The 17,329-nt window shown below is 40.9% G+C and overlaps 1 protein-coding gene across 1 annotated transcript in view; it reads left to right on the forward strand.

Moving 5' to 3' along the window:
* The window catches only part of LOC136850788 (calcium-activated chloride channel regulator 1-like), a 308,332-nt gene that overhangs the window by 197,933 nt on the left and 93,070 nt on the right, over positions 1-17,329 (forward strand). The window lies entirely within an intron of this gene.

Genomic DNA, 17,329 nt, shown 5'->3' on the forward strand with positions numbered 1-17,329 from the left:
CTCTTTGAAACCTTCTCTTTATTTAATTTTATTGAAAGCTCATTATATCTGCTGTATTTATGTGTACTTTATTATTTAGCAAAATTTTTCATGTACTGTACAGTAAATGCTAATTTTGATTCCAAGTGGTAGTTGACTGCTGATGTGTATTATTGCTTGTGTGGATAGGGCGCTACGTAGAATACTGCCCTGTGTAACTCTGTTCTCAGGTGAGAAAGTGAGTAAAAGGCATTGATTTGTGCTTGAAAGGTACAGTCTGTTAGAAAGTTTTCAGTGAAAATTATTGAGTAACTACATATATATTTGTATAATGTTTTTAATATTGTGCCTCTTCAGGTGGTATACAGTACTGTAATAGGCGTTTTGTACGTCATAGAAAGGAGCTATTGTTATTGGTTTGGATTCAAATCCTCTACAGATAAGACTTTCCAAATAGTTAAGTGGATTGTGGTTATTAGATCTATATTGTTCTGTGATTCAAACTGAATAGGTGTTGATATATTATTTTTATGTATGTGCCATACGAGTCTGCATTTGCCATTTTCTCAATCAATTTGCATAAGCAACTTGATAAGGATATTACTTGGGAATAATATGGCATTAAGCCATTCTTCAAGAAACAAAATTTGAGCCACTAATTATAAAACTGAAATGTGGGCTTTAGCAAATGATGTCATATGTTTGATAATTTCAGAATGTATGCTATCTCACCAGGGAGCAGTTATGTTAGTTTCAGCAGGTATACTCCAATTCCTCAGGAGTAAATTTTCTATTGCAAATATATACTGTATGTTCTGTCACTTCAAAATGTAGTGGGTTTGATTCAGTTTTAATTTTTTATAGGAATGTTCATCTAAGTTCTTGTTGCTGCTTATGTTGAGAAAATATTCTTGGGTTGCATATTTCTTGTAAGTCAAGAATCTTATTTCCTTTGTTTTTAAAAGGGTGATTTGATAAATGTCCCATTTTCCTGAATTTGCTATACTTGCAGAGAATTTATTGTATATCAGTCTCAGTGTATCAGTTTTTAATAATATTTGAATCATCTGGTTGTGATTCACCAATTTTATAAAACCCTTTTTTTAAGTTGTGTAATCTTCCAACTAAATGTTTTTGTTTTATTAATTCTTGAAGAGTATCTGACCACCAAGGTATTTTATGTTTTTTAGAATTGTGTGCTTAGAATGGGGTATGGTTTTTTCTGCTGTATTTTTTTTTTTTTTTTTTTTATAAAATTTGTAGTGAAATTATTAGTTTCATTATGGTCTAATAGATATTCAGAAAAATGCACAATAGTTGCAGCATAGGTAATTGATATATTTCCCAGTTTCTTTATGAGTAATGCAATTTTTGCATTGTAAGGGTTTAGTTACGTACGTTGTTACTTCTTTGTTCATATGAGGAACAGACCTGGGTCTTAACTTATGGATAATTCTTCTAGTGCCAGCTGGAAAACTGGTAAAAAGAAAACAAACACGGAATTGTGCAACGAGGTAGGCTGATAGGCTTAGGTGGCAACTGTCAAACTCCTTTGTATATGAGCCGAAGAGATGATGTTTCTGTTTCTTCTTTACCACCCTCCTAAGAAGACGTGCTATACTCGTTTCTCCGAAGCCAGTGTTTTTCTTCTTTGCCTGTGTTTTATGTTTGTTTGCACTTTCGGGTAATTCTGTTTTTGTGTGCTTTGTGCTTCTGTGTTTGATCATGCAACACCAAGAATCATTTCAGCTTCCAGTCTCAGCCAGTCCTTCCAAGCAACAGAGGAAGTGCCCTGGTGTTGATGGTTATCCTTGCTCCCATTTTTTGGCATCAGTTGAGACTGATCCAAGCGCAACATGTAGCCGAAGTAGAGCTAATGATTGTAATATCACTAATCCATGCCCTGAGGAGTGGAGGGTCTCTGCCTAGAAGAAGCAGCATAAGAGGGAGTCAGAGGCTCCATCTTGGAGGAGACTCCCTTCTTTGATGGCTGCGTCACATGCTCCTTCTTTTTCTGCCACCTCCTTGTCAAATCCTCCAGTTGCTTCGTCTTTTCTGGAATATTTTACTCCTTCCCACTCTTTTATAGCTTTGCCTATGGAAGTTTTGGGAGAGGGGTCAGGAGACTTCTTTATTAATGCTGGCCCTGTTCTTTTGTGGGGGACACTTCTTCCCCCTTACGAGTGGATGCTCCGCCATCTTGTTCTACCCTTTCAGGTTCCGATGCTCAGATGATGGCTAGTATCTGAGCTTCTGTAGGCCTATCAGGGTTACCATTCTTGGATGGTCCGTTGTCCCACTACTTGACTTCATGCTGGCCTGGGTCAGCCGCCACAACAGTTCCCATTCCTGCCGTTCTCCCCCTTCCCTTGTCTAGTACATCAGCTGTGACAACTCTGCTGACAGCTTCGCTCTCTACCCCGTGCATTGTCTTGCCTCCTACTTCTCCCAACTCCTTGGTTCAGGCAGTAGTTGATGAAGTTAATGTTGTTGTTCGTGAGAGTTATGGGTGTATTGTGCAGATGAAACGTCATAGGACACCGTCTCCTTCTCCGTTGTCATCTTCATCATCTTCTCCTGTGAGGCGATGGTGAGTTAGAGACTTTGATCCTTCCCCTCATAAGAGGTGTCTCAGACCTGTTGTATCTCCAACTCCTTCGAACCACAACCCTGCCTCTCCCCCTCCTGACGTCTGTGATTCTGATGTCGAGGTTTTAGCAAAGTCAAGAAGAAATCATCAGTTGTACCTCCCTCTGCCCACTTCTGTAGGAAGGATGATTTTTTGCTCCTGTTAAGAAGACTCATGTTCCTGTTCACGTCCGTGGGGAGGACTCTTCTCATACACGTCTGCATCCTCATCACCGAGTCATTCTTCATTTTCATGTTCACTTAAGTAAGTCCGGTTTGTGTTGGTAGTCCTTCCCGTTCCATAAGCTCCATCTCTCAGCTTCTTAGATGCTCCTCTCAATCTCCCGTTAGGACCTGTAGTAGGCATTCCAGCTCCCGCCTCCAGGTGGTTGGGCATGTTCATACAGAAGAACACGACTGTGTACCTACTCTGGTAGTTTTGCAGCCTTCAGGGAAGGATCCTCTTAGACATTCTATGACCTTTGGTATAGAGCGCATTATCAGCCCTGCACATCCGTCTCCTCACGCTCGTCCATTTGTAAGCTCTCCTCCGCCTCCTAGTTCATATCCCTCCAGAGCAGATGATGTTCATCTTCCAGGTCAGTTGCTTGTGGTCATTCTGTTACTCCCACATGTCTGTGCATCGATCCACACCTGTCCACTGACTTTTTGCATGGTGTATTGGTCCCTCATTCTCTTGAGAGGAATGCAGCTCAAAACAATTTTCCCTCAACCTCTATGGGTGCTCATTCTCTAAGGAAAGTTGTAGGTCCAGAAAGGGTTTACGCTTCAGTCTTACCCAGGAATGTTTTGGATTCTTCTGATCTCGTAGACAGATCAGGAAAGGACTCTGGGGACATGAGATGGAAAACATAGAAAATATTTTTTTTTTTGCTACTTATGCAGAAGTGGTTGGAAGAATTTGCAAGTACAACAATCTCTTTGAAGAGAATGTGGCAGATTCTTTGGATTTTCCTGCGGGAATAGAAGCTTGCCTCGGCCCCAAGAAAGAATCGAAAACTTCTATTGGACTGCCTTGTTCTAATCATGGGAATTTTTTCCTTAGTCTTGTGAATTCTCTCATCGCTGGGTGTGACAATTCCCTGCACTCTAGCAAAACATTCAGGCTTCTTCCTACTCCTCTCCCTTGGCATAAATGTTTCTCGCTACTCCTAATGTCGGACTTCTTCATTGACAGTTAATCTAGATGTGTCCTGGTTGGCTCCCGGTGTTTCTTTAGACCAGATTCGAGCAGAAGGTCTCTTCCTTCACCCCTCAGGAAGCTGCCCCTTTGGAGTCATCCGCTTCTTCTGCCTTCCAAGCAGTCTCTTGGCTAGAGTTGTGGTCGACAGTTGTAGCCAATATTTCTTCCTCTGCTCTTGGTGTATCTGAAGAAAGTGCTTCATACCTTAGGCTATTGCAGTCGGAAGGTAAAGCCATTTCATATTTGGCTCTTTTACCCACAAATATTTTGGTAAATATGTTGCTCAAAAGAAGGGACACCGCACTTGCCAGTCTCATCCATCAGTTCGGATTCTGTGTTGTTCCGGAGAAACAGTGACATCCTCAACATTTTGTCTCTTTTTCCTAGGGATCAGCTGGACTTAGCCATAGATAGGCAGCGAGCTGATAATAATGACTGACTGGTCCATCAAGTTGTTTCTAAGTCTTCGAACCCTCCTCGTCCTAGTACAGGTATTATCCTAATTAAAATGGGGTTAGGTTCGAAAAAACGTATCTTGAATATAGCTTAGCCTACACCAGGATATTCAATACCATCTATACATAAATGGTAGCCTAGCCTACACTATAAAGTACTGTATACTCAGTACATATATGGTATAGCAATTATTAATGTCAGCTAATTCTGGAGGTACATGCAGATTGACTTATGATAATTCAGTGCAAAGGGAAATTGAATAACAAAGAGGAGTTAGCTTAGCCTACACTATGGTATGTCGTATAAATGTACGGTACCCTAACCTACATTATACTGTACTCTATATTTACATATTAACCCTTAAACGCCTACTGGACGTATCATACGTCGACTAAAATTGTCTGTTGGGTGCCAAGTGGACGTACCGTACGTCGACTACAAAAAATTTCAACCTTTGGTCAACTTTGACTCGACCGAGATGGTCGAAAAACGCAATTGTAAGCTAAAACTCTTACATTCTAGTAATATTCAATCATGTACCTTCATTTTGCAACAAATTGGAAGTCTCTAGCGCAGTATTTCGATTTATGGTGAATTTTTGAAAAAAACTTTTTTCTTACGCCCGTGCGGTAACTCGGCCGAAAATTTCAGAAATTCTTTTGTCATTTTGTCATAATTTTTGCACTGTTCTATATTAGCCATTACATAAAGTTTTATATATGAAAATGTGCGCAATTTCATGTAAAATACAGCAAAATACAACCCATGGTTGTAGCTTTTATCAGTTTGGAAATATTTTCATATAAACCACGATAACTGCCAAAATTTCAACCTTCGGTCAACTTTGACTCGACCGAAATGGTAAAAAAACGCAATTGTAAGCTAAAACTCTTACATTCTAGTAATATTCAATCATTTACCTTCATTTTGCAACCAATTGGAAGTCTCTAGCACAATATTTCGATTTATGGTGAATTTTTGAAAAAAACTTTTTCCTTACGTCCGCGCCAGAAATTCTTTCGTCACGTTGTCGTAATGTTTGCACCATTTTATATTTGTCGTTACATAAAGTTTTATATGTGGAAATGTGCGCAATTTCATGTAGAATACAACAGAAAATAACTCATGGTTGTAGCTTTTATCAGTTTTGAAATATTTTCATATAAATCACGATAACTGCCAAAATTTCAACCTTCGGTCAACTTTAACTCGACTGAAATGGTCAAAAAATGCAATTGTAAGCTAAAACGCTTACATTCTAGTAATATTCAATCATTTACCTTCATTTTGCAACCAATTGGAAGTCGCTAGCACAATATTTCGATTTATGGTGAATTTTTGAAAAAAACGTTTTCCTTACATCCGCGCCAGAAATTCTTTTGTCACATTGTCGTAATGTTTGCGCCATTTTATATTAGTCGTTACATAAAGTTTTATATGTGGAAATGTGTGCAATTTCATGTAGAATACAACAGAAAATAACTCATGGTTGTAGCTTTTATCAGTGTTGAAATATTTTCATATAAATCACGATAACTGCCAAAATTTCAACCTTCGGTCAACTTTAACTCGACCGAAATGGTAAAAAAACGCAATTATAAGCTAAATCTCTTACATTCTAGTAATATTCAATCATGTACCTTCATTTTGCAACAAACTGGAAGTCTCTAGCACAATATTTCGATGTATGGTGAATTTCTGAAAAAAAAAAAAAAAAAACTCCTTACGTCTCTGCGCCGCGTAACTCGGCCGAACATCTCAGGAATTCTTTCGTCACATTGTCGTAATGTTTGCATCGTTTTACATTAGTCGTTACATAAACTTTTATCTATGAAAATGTGTGCAATTTCATGTAGAATACAACAGAAAATAGCTCATGGTTGTAGCTTTTATCAGTTTTGAAATATTTTCACATAAATCACGATAACTGCCAAAATTTCAACCTTCGGTCAACTTTAACTCGACCGAAATGGTCAAAAAACGCAATTTTAAGCTAAAACTCTTACATTCTAGTAATATTCAATCGTTTACCTTCATTTTGCATTAAATTGGAAGTCTCTAGCACAATATTTCGATTTATGGTGAATTTTTGAAAAAAACATTTTCCTTACGTCAGCGCGGTAACTCGGCCGAACATCTCGGAAATTCTTTCGTCACGTTGTCATAATATTTGCACAGTTTTATATTAGTCGTTACATAAAGTTTTATATATGAAAATGTGTGCAATTTCATGTACAATACAACAGAAAATAACTCATGGTTGTAGCTTTTATCAGTTTTTAAATATTTTCATATAAATCACGATATATAGAAAAAATTTGACTTTCGGTCAACTTTAACTCGACCGAAATGGTCGAAAACTGCAATTGTAAGCTAAATCACTTACAGTCTAGTAATATTCAATCACTTAGCTTCATTTTTCAACAAACGGGAAGTCTCTAGCACAATATTTCGATTTATGGTGAATTTTTAAAAAACATTTTTTACGTCCGCGCTACGTTACGAATTCATGCATCATTTTGTGATGATATTTTCTCTGTGTTGCTTTGATCGTTTTACAATTTGTTATATACCAAAATCATCGCAATTTAGTGTACAATACACAGAAAAACAAAATAACCCGTTAGCTTTAACCGTTTTGCTCACAGCGCGATTTGTATAAAATTATATATGAAAAATTTTTTTTTGCGCTGTCATATATTTCAATATTTATATATGATAATGATATTTGTTTCCATATCTGATGGTTGCATACTAAACTTCAGGCAATGACAAAAAAAATGAGCCAAAAATGAACTCTTGATCTTAAAAACTAAGCGTGCTGTGATTTTTTGAAAAAAAACTTTTTTTCCGCTTTGGCGCTAACTCACAGAACGCCGCCGGCATACGGGAGACGTTTTTGTAAATAGGGCTTCGACGTTTAAGGGTTAATATCATACTATACAAACATCAACATAATGAATATGCATCTTTTCCATGGATCTTTTAAAAAGTTATGCTTTACTTCACTGTATCCAATAATATATTATATATGTTATCATATTGCTTTTGAATTATAAAATATGATCATAGTGATTAATGTTTTGGTTTGGAAATCGATTACGTGGTAAGTTTATTTTGCCGTATTTAACTCAGTTCAGAGTGCTTTTCTTTCTTCTAGTTAGCGTAAATGAATCTTTAGATACTCTATTTATATGGGACAAGGTTATTTTTCATTATACAAGTGTTTATAAGTCGAAATATAACTTAAATACGTCTTGTTGTGAAATTAAATTAGGTATCTTTTTCGTCAGATGATATTGGGCATTGGAGGCATGTTTGTTTTGTGTAAAAAAAATAAAGATTGTTAGCTATTTTCACTTTATTTCATCATAATACGAGCTTTATGTATTTATTTTTCATTGGCGTGAAAACAGCAGTAATATGTGTTCTTTCATGCCCAGTAGTTTTGGTTAAAATACTTTTCTCTCCAATATTATTTATGGTAGAGTTTCAGCCATGTTGCCGATCCACAATAATTTTTAAATAAGCAGCTTGAATATTGTTTTCTCAGCTTCAGCTACAACTTGCAGCTTAAAGTTAGCAGTATATTTTCTTGCCAATCTTTTCTCCATAGCGAATAAGGGCCCTATTGTACTTAACGTCATTTGTAACATTACTACGGTAATTGTTTACTACCGTACGATGGTTGACATACAAGCAAAATCGCTGTTGTTATTTGATTTGGTTGTTATTAGCAAAACAGCAGTTTCTCGTTCGGTTGTTTATGGCTGTACTCATTTACGCTAGAATATAACGTTACCAACAATACAGTACTTTTATCATTGTCTTTTACTCTTTTAACTAGAAGATGGGATAAAGAGATGGAGGAAAAGAAGTTGGTATACAGTGAACCCTCGCTACTTCGCGGTTCGACTATCGCGGATTCACGACTTCGCAGATTTTTTCCATTACATATGTATATTATAAGAGAAAATATATAGCGGATTTTCCGGAAATTTCAAAAATAGTCGTGATATATGAAGACCCAAATATTTCATTAATTCCATTAATAATTATTAATATCTGCTAGTACTGTTGGTTCATTGCATTATGACATATAATTCAGTACAAAATAAAATTAAACAAAAAGAGAATGTGATCATACGATAATTCATTATAGTACTAGTAAAATTAAACTGAACATGAAACGCTAATCAGATGCAGTCTGACATTGTCATATTTGACAACTTCTTTCATGGTGGGTACAGTAACAATCTTTATTTCTTTATATACTTTAATATTCTAACATTTTAATATTAGTGCCTGTTTTAGATTAGGGTACTGTACATGCATTAAGTGTTCTGTACATTAAAGGGTGGTTTGTTAACAGTACATACGAGGAGGGCTTTATTGTAACTTCCAACTCTATCGTGGTGAGTAAAATACTGTACAATTGTACAGTACGCACCATAACAATCTTTCTATTTTTTTATGTTCACTTACTGTTTTATTGCTTATCATTTGTGCCTGTGTACTGTATGTACGTATTGTAGATATCTGTACATTACTGTAAAGGGTGGTTTGTTAACAGTACTATGTAAAGGGAGGGTTTTAAAAGTCTGAATACATGTTAAATAAATACTGTAAATATGGTGTCCCTACTTCGCGGATTTTCAGCTATCGCGACCAGTTCTGGAACCTATCTACCGCGATAAACGAGGGTTCACTGTATTGTAAAATGGTCTCTCTCACTGCCTGATTGTATGCTGGTGCCTGCGCAAAATTTAAAGATATTTTCTAAATATTGTTGTATAGGTATTAATTGCTAACCTCATCGCAAAATTAAATGATCATAAGGCAAATTATTATAACCTCAAGCATTACCTGTACCTCGAAGACCAGACCCTTGGCTCCTCCCAAGAAGACTGCAATTGCCTCGTCATCCAACATGTCTGGTCAGGCTCCTGCTGCAGCAGCCAACAAGGGTTCCCAGCAGTGTTCCTTTCAGTCCCATTCCCCCAAAGCCCACAAGAGGCTCTAGAGGTAAGGCGAGAGGAGCTGAACAGTAGAGAAGGCGCCCCTCCCGACAAGTTGCCACTAGCCTGGCAAGTCATTGGGCTACGTGGCAGGTTTTTGGAGCAGAAGGGTGGGTAGTAGATGTTCTTCAAGTATGACATCTACTACCCTTCAACTTCTCTCCCTTTCTCTGATTGGCCTCTTCATCACTTGACGCACGATCTCAGCTTGTTAAAACATCAAGCTCTCCAAGGTGAAGTGGCGAAGATGATGGAGAAAGGAGGAGTGGAAATGGTAGAACATCCTTCTCCAGGTTTTTACAGTTGGATTGTTCTTGTTCCCTTTACAGTCGGATTGTTCTTGTTCCCAGGGCGATTGGCAGCCAGTGATAGACCTGTCAACCCTGAACCTCTTCATCAGGAAGACCCGATTCAAGATGGAGACTCCTCGAACGGTATTGGCAGCCATCAGGGAGAACGACTTTATGCTGTCAATAGACCTGAAGGATGTGCACTTCCAGATTCCGATACATCCTTCCTCCAGTAAATTCCTCTACTTCATCTTGCAAGAATTCCGTTTTCCAATTCAAAGTCTTGTGCTTCGGCCTCTCTACAGCTCAAGTATTCATGAGAGAGTTCACCTTGATTTCATTATGGGCCCACTCCCAGGAAATTAGTCATCTCAGATACCTCGACGACAGGCTGGTCTTGGCAGTGTCTTGGGAGAAGTTAATCCAAGACAGGGACCGTCTTCTCCAGTTTTGTCACGACTTAGGCATCATGGTCAATTTGGAGAAATCGCATCTCTTCCCCAGTCAGAAGATGCTTTACCTAAGCATGGTCATAGACACAGTCTCGTTAAGGGTTTTCCTGTCAGACCAGAGAATGGAGAAATTCAAAGTTGTGGCTTGATCCTTCCTTTTGGAGCAGTCTCAACCAGCTCTTCAGTGGCAAGTGACTCTGGGTCTGTTAACCTCCCTAGAGAAGTTTGTCCCTCATGGTTGTCTACATCTTCGATCCCTGCAGTGGAGGCTGAAAGAGTTTTGGTCCCTGCAAAGGATCCTCCTCATTTTCAAGTTCCATTGTTGCAGAGAGTAAGAGAGGACCTGTTATGGTGGTTGGATGACGGAAACGTGACCATAGGAGTGCCCTTTCATTCTCCTCCTCCAGCGATCCTTCTGTTTTTAGACGCCTCGTACAAGGGTTAGGGAGCACACTTGGAAGGTCTTGTAACATCAGGAGTTTGGACTCCGCAAGAACGGCAGCTTCACATCAACATTCTGGAACTCAAAGCTGCCTTCCTAGCTCTTCAAGAATTTCAGGTGAGAGTGATGGAACAATCCATGGTGCTCATTGGACAACACCACAGTGGTGGCCTATGTAAACCTGGGGGGGGCGGCTGGTGTCATGCCAGCTTCACTCCCTGACAGTGCTCTTTCATCAGTGGGCGATAGATCATTCAGTGGACCTCTCTGCCATGTATATCCCAGGCAAGAGGAATGTAGTAACGGACATCTGACTCGTCAAGTCGGGTAATAGGGGCAGAGTGGTCTGCACCAGGACATAGCAAACATGCTCTTTCATCTGTGAACGTGTTTGCAACAAGATTCAACAAGAAACTAGTCTTCTGTTCCTTGGTCCCGGATCCCTTTGCAGTGGCAGGTTTATGCCTTCCCTCCATTTCACCTAATCCGTCAGGTTCTGGATGGGGTAATGGCCTCTCAGAATCTCAGATTGGCCCTAGTTGCTCCCATGTGGCCTCATGCGGAATGGTTCCCTGATCTCCTAACCCTACTGTCAGAAGCTCCGAGAGAGATTCCTCCGTGGCACAACCTTCTGTGTCAACCCCACTTTCAGAGATACCACCACTAGGTAGGGTCCCTATCTCTTCACGGCTGGAGACTATCCAGTATCTCCTCCGAGCGAGAGGCTTCTCTCGCAGAGATGTATGGCTATCTCAGAAGATCTTCCTCATCCGTGTACTAGGGCAGGTCAGCTGTTTTCTGTGGTTGGTGTCAGAAGTTCTGTTCAGCAAGTAACAGACTTCCTTGTTTTTCTCTGCAGAGAGAAACAACTTTCCATGTCTTCCATCAGGGGCTACAGAGCTGCCTTGAGTGCAATTATACGTATGAGGAATATCAATCTTTCTTCCTTATGGGAAATCTCCATGCTTCTCAAGAGCTTTGAGCAGTCTTGTCCTCCAAAGGAACTTAGACCACCCAGTTGGGACCTGACTTTGGTACTGGGCAGCCTCACCTGTGCTCAGTTTGAGCCTTTACATCATGGGTCAGAGAGGAACCTGACTCTCAAGACAGTTTTCTTGCTGGTCCTAGCTGCTTCTAAATGAGTTGGTAAACTCCATGGCCTATCCTTTGATGTCAAGCATGTGAGGGGTTGGACGTCCGTAGTCTTCAAATTTGTCCTGGAATTCCTGGCTAAGATTCAGAACCCCTCTTCTCATGGTGACAGATTTGAATCCTTTTCCATTCTGTCGCTTAATGACATTGTTGGCAGCGGTCCAGACGAATTGCTCCTTCCCCTGTCAGACTTTTTCTGAGCACTGGCTGGAACAAGAAAGAAATGTCCAAGAATATGATCTCCTTTTGGCTTCATGGAACTATCAGATAAGCTTGTGATTTGACTTCATGTCCCAGTCCTGAGACAGTGCATGCTAGAGCACATGATGTTAGAAGGCTAGGCCCTTCTTTAGCATTCAAAAAGAACTTGTCTGTTCAAAGGATTTTGAAGGCTGGCACTTGGCTTCATTAGACCACCTTCACTTCCTTCTGTCTGCAGGACAGTGTATCTTACCTAAGATGATGGTATGAAAGCAAGAATGAATGAGATGACTGGATTCTTTCCCTTTTCTTTCTCTTCTTTCCTTTTTCTTTCTCTTCTTTCCTGCCTGGTGGGCAATGAGAAATCATCCCATCATGTGCTGGGTCGGGTTTAATACAGATGAGACTGCGGCCTTTTTGTTTGAGCTTCCTTATTCCTACATGAATATTAAAACTTTTGCAAAAGTAAATGCTTCCTCTCTCTAGCAAGGGGGAGAGAGGATTGATAATAAATTATTGGTGGCTATGAAGGTTTGTTATCTGCAGATATAGTTCTTAACTTCCCTCTACGTTGATGCATCACATTGTACAAAGGCCCAGAAGTCTGGCTGTTAAGCAATCACTTACTTATCATGTCAGAGGTTTTGGTTTCCTTTCATAGGCTTCTATAAGCCAGGAAGAGTTACCATGTGCGCTGAACCTCCAGTTGGTTCCAGACTTTCTTTCCTCCCTCCGAAAGTGAGTCGATCCATATAGTGGGGCAGATAACAGAAAAATTGTGCAAATGATGATACAAGCATCAAATTTTGCACAAGTGTCGTCGAAGGTATACTAATCAAATCTGCCCGATTGGCCAATTGAAAATCCAAGATGGCCACAAGATGGCAAAAATAACCACCCAAAGTAGATGTTTTGCTTAGAAATATTTGTAGTTGTCTGATTTGCGTGGTCTAAGTGTGGATTCCTATGTTTTGAAGCCTGCTGGACTATATTTTCCTGTTTAAAAAGCACTCTGAGACATATTTCTCAAGATGACCACCAAGATGTTTGTCTTTTTTTTACATAAGTTTTGTCCCAGCTAGTACATTTTCAAAGTTATGCATAACGTGCTGCTGTTTCTTGATCTGCTGCTGTTCACATATGCAGCTGCAGAGTGATGTGCAGGGAAGCTATACCTGAGAGCACTTGCATCTTCCTTTGCAAACCTTCTTACAGGAGCACTTTGTCAATTCTTGACAGCTTGCTGCAATCGGTGGTAGTGTTGTCCAATGTGTCTGCCATGCTTCTCCTTTCTGTGTCCACCCCCATTCAGCTGGACTGCTCATGTGTGGATTACAGTGGGTTGCCTGGCCCCAGATGATCCCAGCTTGGTAGGCTGCACTCTTTGCATGTTCTCTGAGGGCTGCCTGTGTTGGTGGAATTGAGTTGTATGGCCTCTGCTTGCAGGCAAACAGATCTAGTCTTGCTTCATCCACACCAGTGGCTGCACTTGACCTGTCGTACATGAGGACAACAAACATTCCAGCCTCTGCATGTCAAGATCATGAATCAGTGTTGGATGCTGGCTGAGATTGATGAATGTATTAGTAATATCAAATACATTCCAGGTCTGCCATGCAGATTTCTTCGCTTTTCCACGGAAGGCAGACACAATGTCACATCCAGTGAATGCATGAAAGTAGGGGATCCCTCTAGCTTTCTCAAGCCCAATTGCAGAAACTACCTCATGGACTGGAATCCATCGCATATGGGCTCCTTGGCCAAAGGCAATCCACATTTCCTGAAGACCTAGTTTCTGGAAGGATGGCAGTACAGATATTGCTATGACTAGCACGTGTCATTAGCCTTGATGATTATAGACTTGCTCCCGTCAGTCATTGCATCCCTAGCACGAACAAATATTCGACTGTCAGCTTCTTCATGACAACATGGGGACACAGCATCCAGAGACTTCACTGTGTTGCTAATGGCATCCTTGTTTTTGTGATGATGACCGTGCTTGTTGTTTCTGCTTCACACATCTTTTCGGTCAGGAAGTGAAACATTTCAGTCTTGTTGCTGGGGTCACGAAGGAAGCCTTGCCAGTTTCCTGGTGTCATTCTTGTTCCTGTCACTTCTTCTTCTGATTCCTTTCCCCTTTTTTGACCTCGTCTCTGATTTCAGACTTGATTTCTTGTATACATCAAAGACTATTTCCACCCACTTGTACCGAGCACCACAGGATTCCACCTTTGGGATGGTGTCTTCTTTGGCATAGTCATAAATGTCTTTGAAGTATGTGGAGGTGAGGCATTGATAAGTGCTGATTCATCAGTGATGATTGTATCTCCCTTTGGTTCTCCCATTGAGACATTCACTTGCACTTCAAGAATTTCAACCAGCTGTGACTTCTGACATGTATGAAGCTTACTGCTGTCACTGAGAGATGAAGGGTATGACTGGTTCTCATGCTTGAAGAATTCTTGCAAGATGAACAGTCGTGAGAATAACTGACATTCATCTTTTAGGACTTTCTCCTTAGAAATTCGATCAGCCTGTTCTTGTTTGAAGAATGAAACAGGGTTCTTCTTGATTGGATGATAGAAAAGACTTTCAGCTTCATCCTCTAGCCCTTTCATAAATGATAGGAACTGCTCTTTGCCTTGCCGGTGATGTGTAGCTACCATTTCAGCTAGAGTTGGGTCTGCAATGTTCTTTGTATCTAACACCATCGGTCTGCTGATTCTTCTTGGAATGGGTTACCCATCTCCTGCATCACTGCAGAGAGTGATTTCACCTTTTCAAAGAAAGATTTCAGTGCACTCGGTGTCTGCTCGTGGTGTCTGCTGCTGTATGTGGCATCCTTCATACGAGACATGGCCTCGTATCCAGCTAGTAGACGACTAACTTCAGGTCCAGCGACCATCCACCTACGAGGTGCTGACGGGTCTTCTGTCAACCCAATTGCTCCTCCGTCACCTTTGATCACTGCATTATTGTGCTTGTGCGCTTGATCAATCGCCATGCCAGAGAATTCTCTTCTCGACTTGTGGATGATGAAGTTACCATTGTGGAACTCCTTGGCCACGTCTGGATGTTGTTGTTCAAGTGACATCGTATCTCTGAGGTGAATAGTGATCCACTGGGCATAGTTAACATTGTTATTTGCAAAGAAGTAAGGCACCAATTCTGAAAGTGCTTCACAGTACAAGTTGAAGTCTCCTTCTCTGAATGAGTGGATGAGGGTGAATATTGTGAGTTCCATGTCCAGCACCAGACTCCAGAATTGGAACTGCGGACTCTCTTTCTTCCGTTTTTCACACCAATCCTCAAAGGTTGTTTCTGATGTGCTAGACTCTTCAGAGCAGAAATCATGATACGCCGCCTTCATCAGTTTGTACAAACTGCATGCTGTAATCTGGTGTGCTTGTCTTGTCTTTGTGACACTGGATGCAGACAGGTAAAAGACTGATGTACCAGATGAGGCCACCCCTGCTTCCACAATGGTGCTGGTCAACCCACTGTCTCGTAGTAATGTTCCTATCGATCTCAGTGAAGCCATTTCTATATGAAGGCCTCCGAACATGACAACAAACTTGTCCTCTCCATATTCTTGCCACTTCCACTGTATTTGTTTCGCCAGAGCATACAACGGTTGGTCAGCAACAATTACAGGTGTCTGCTGTGGGATCAAAAAAGCCACTGTATCACGGACCTTCTTCATGGCATGCGTGATAGTTGCAACAGTGTGTGCCTGGTCTCGCCACATAGGCATCATTACCAATATGCTCACTTCAAATGCACGGCTCCTTTTCTATGTTGCATGATATGCTGACCATATGATGCTGACTGCATCAGCCACATTCTCAGTGAGGAAGACTTCCTCCAACCAATATTCTTCTTTCAAATGTGACCGGATCGACTCTGGTGCTGGTAAGGATTTCTTGCAACTGAAGGCGGATTGGGGTTTTTTGGTGATGTATGCTGGTCGAATATTGGTGTATGCCTCTGAAAGCTCTGGAACTGTTTAACCTTCATTTTGACTCTATATCTAGTTTGAGTGGCTCACGTTCATCACCAGGATTTCCTGTGTTTGGATGCTGGAAAATGGACACACGTGTACCGTGTAATGATGTTTCAGCTGTGGTTGCAGTCGGATTATGCATCTATGTTGTCAACTGCTCCAGTTGTGAACACATTCTTTCTCAAGACTGGGGGACAGATTACTCCATCTTCCACATACTGTGCAACAACTGCTTCTCGTAACTGTGCTGAGATTTCTAGGACTTGGTCATATGATATGCTGAGCTGAGCCCATTCTCATGGAGCATTTCAATTATTTTTCTCTTTCTCGTCTTGGCAAACACATACAGGCCCATGTAGACTGCAAAATGTGGCTCCCGGTCCTTGGAATGCCTGTGGACATCCATTCCTTCCTTGTATTTGGCAAAGCAGTTGTACTGTAGAAGTTGTGATATAGCAAAGTCTGATTTCGACGCTCCATGATGGAGTTGGGACTTGATGTCTGCACCATGTTCGATCGTGCATACAAACTGAAGCAGTGATGGTGGCACAGCTTGTTCTAAGTCTTTGTCATGAAAATAGCTGCTGAAATTCGACTTCTGACGGAGCGTATCTTGTCTTATTATCCCAGCGGCTTTTGCTAGATGGATCGCTTCACCATAACGGGATGCTTCTGACAGGAGTGAACCTACATCAGTTTCAACAGCCAACAGAACTTCTCGTCCCTGGCGATTAGCTTGCAGCTGTGGAATGTGCAAAAGCAGCTGATCCTTGAGTCAAGTAGGGTGAACATCTGGCGAGTCAACACCAAGCTGTTCCAGCCTCTGCTTGTAGAGCTTGGTCAGATCAGCAAGCTTGAAAATCACTGGCCTCTCACTGGCATTTTTCATCTCGCAGATGTAGGTGACTAGTTCAGAGAAAGCAATTGGATATGCATCCTTCCAGTGTCCCTGTGCTTTTTCTTGCTTCTGCAAGAACCTTCATTGGAGGGGTGGGTAGAGCTCTCGGCTAGCATGCTGTTGGCCCAGCGTTCAACTGTCATACCAGCCAATGAAGAATTAGAGGAATTTATTTCTGGTTATTATAGAAATTCATTTCTCGTCATAATGTGGTTCGGATTGCACAGTAAGCTGTAGGTCCCGTTGCTAGGAAACCAGTTGGTTCTTAGCCAAGTAAAATAATTCTAATCCTTCGGGCCAACCCTAGGAGAGCAGTCAATCAGCTCAGGGGTGTGGTTAAACCAAGATATACTTCTTGCTTCTGCACCTTTAGGTATGCCCGTGCCACCAAACAGCCAGAGTGATATTTCACTTCTTGGGCTATGACATCTCCTGCACTTAGTTTGGCGAGAAGTTTTGTATCACTGAGTGTTTTGGCACATTCATTTATTCTCCTATTCACGAGCATTGTCATTGCTTCTCTAAGCTCCCCTCCTTCAGTTTCACAGAAGAAGCATTCTTTTGTTTTAGTTTCTTGGAGCTTTTGTGGAATCTTACTTCTACTGC

Source organism: Macrobrachium rosenbergii, chromosome 3, assembly GCF_040412425.1.
Source record: "Macrobrachium rosenbergii isolate ZJJX-2024 chromosome 3, ASM4041242v1, whole genome shotgun sequence".
Taxonomy (NCBI): domain Eukaryota; kingdom Metazoa; phylum Arthropoda; class Malacostraca; order Decapoda; family Palaemonidae; genus Macrobrachium; species Macrobrachium rosenbergii.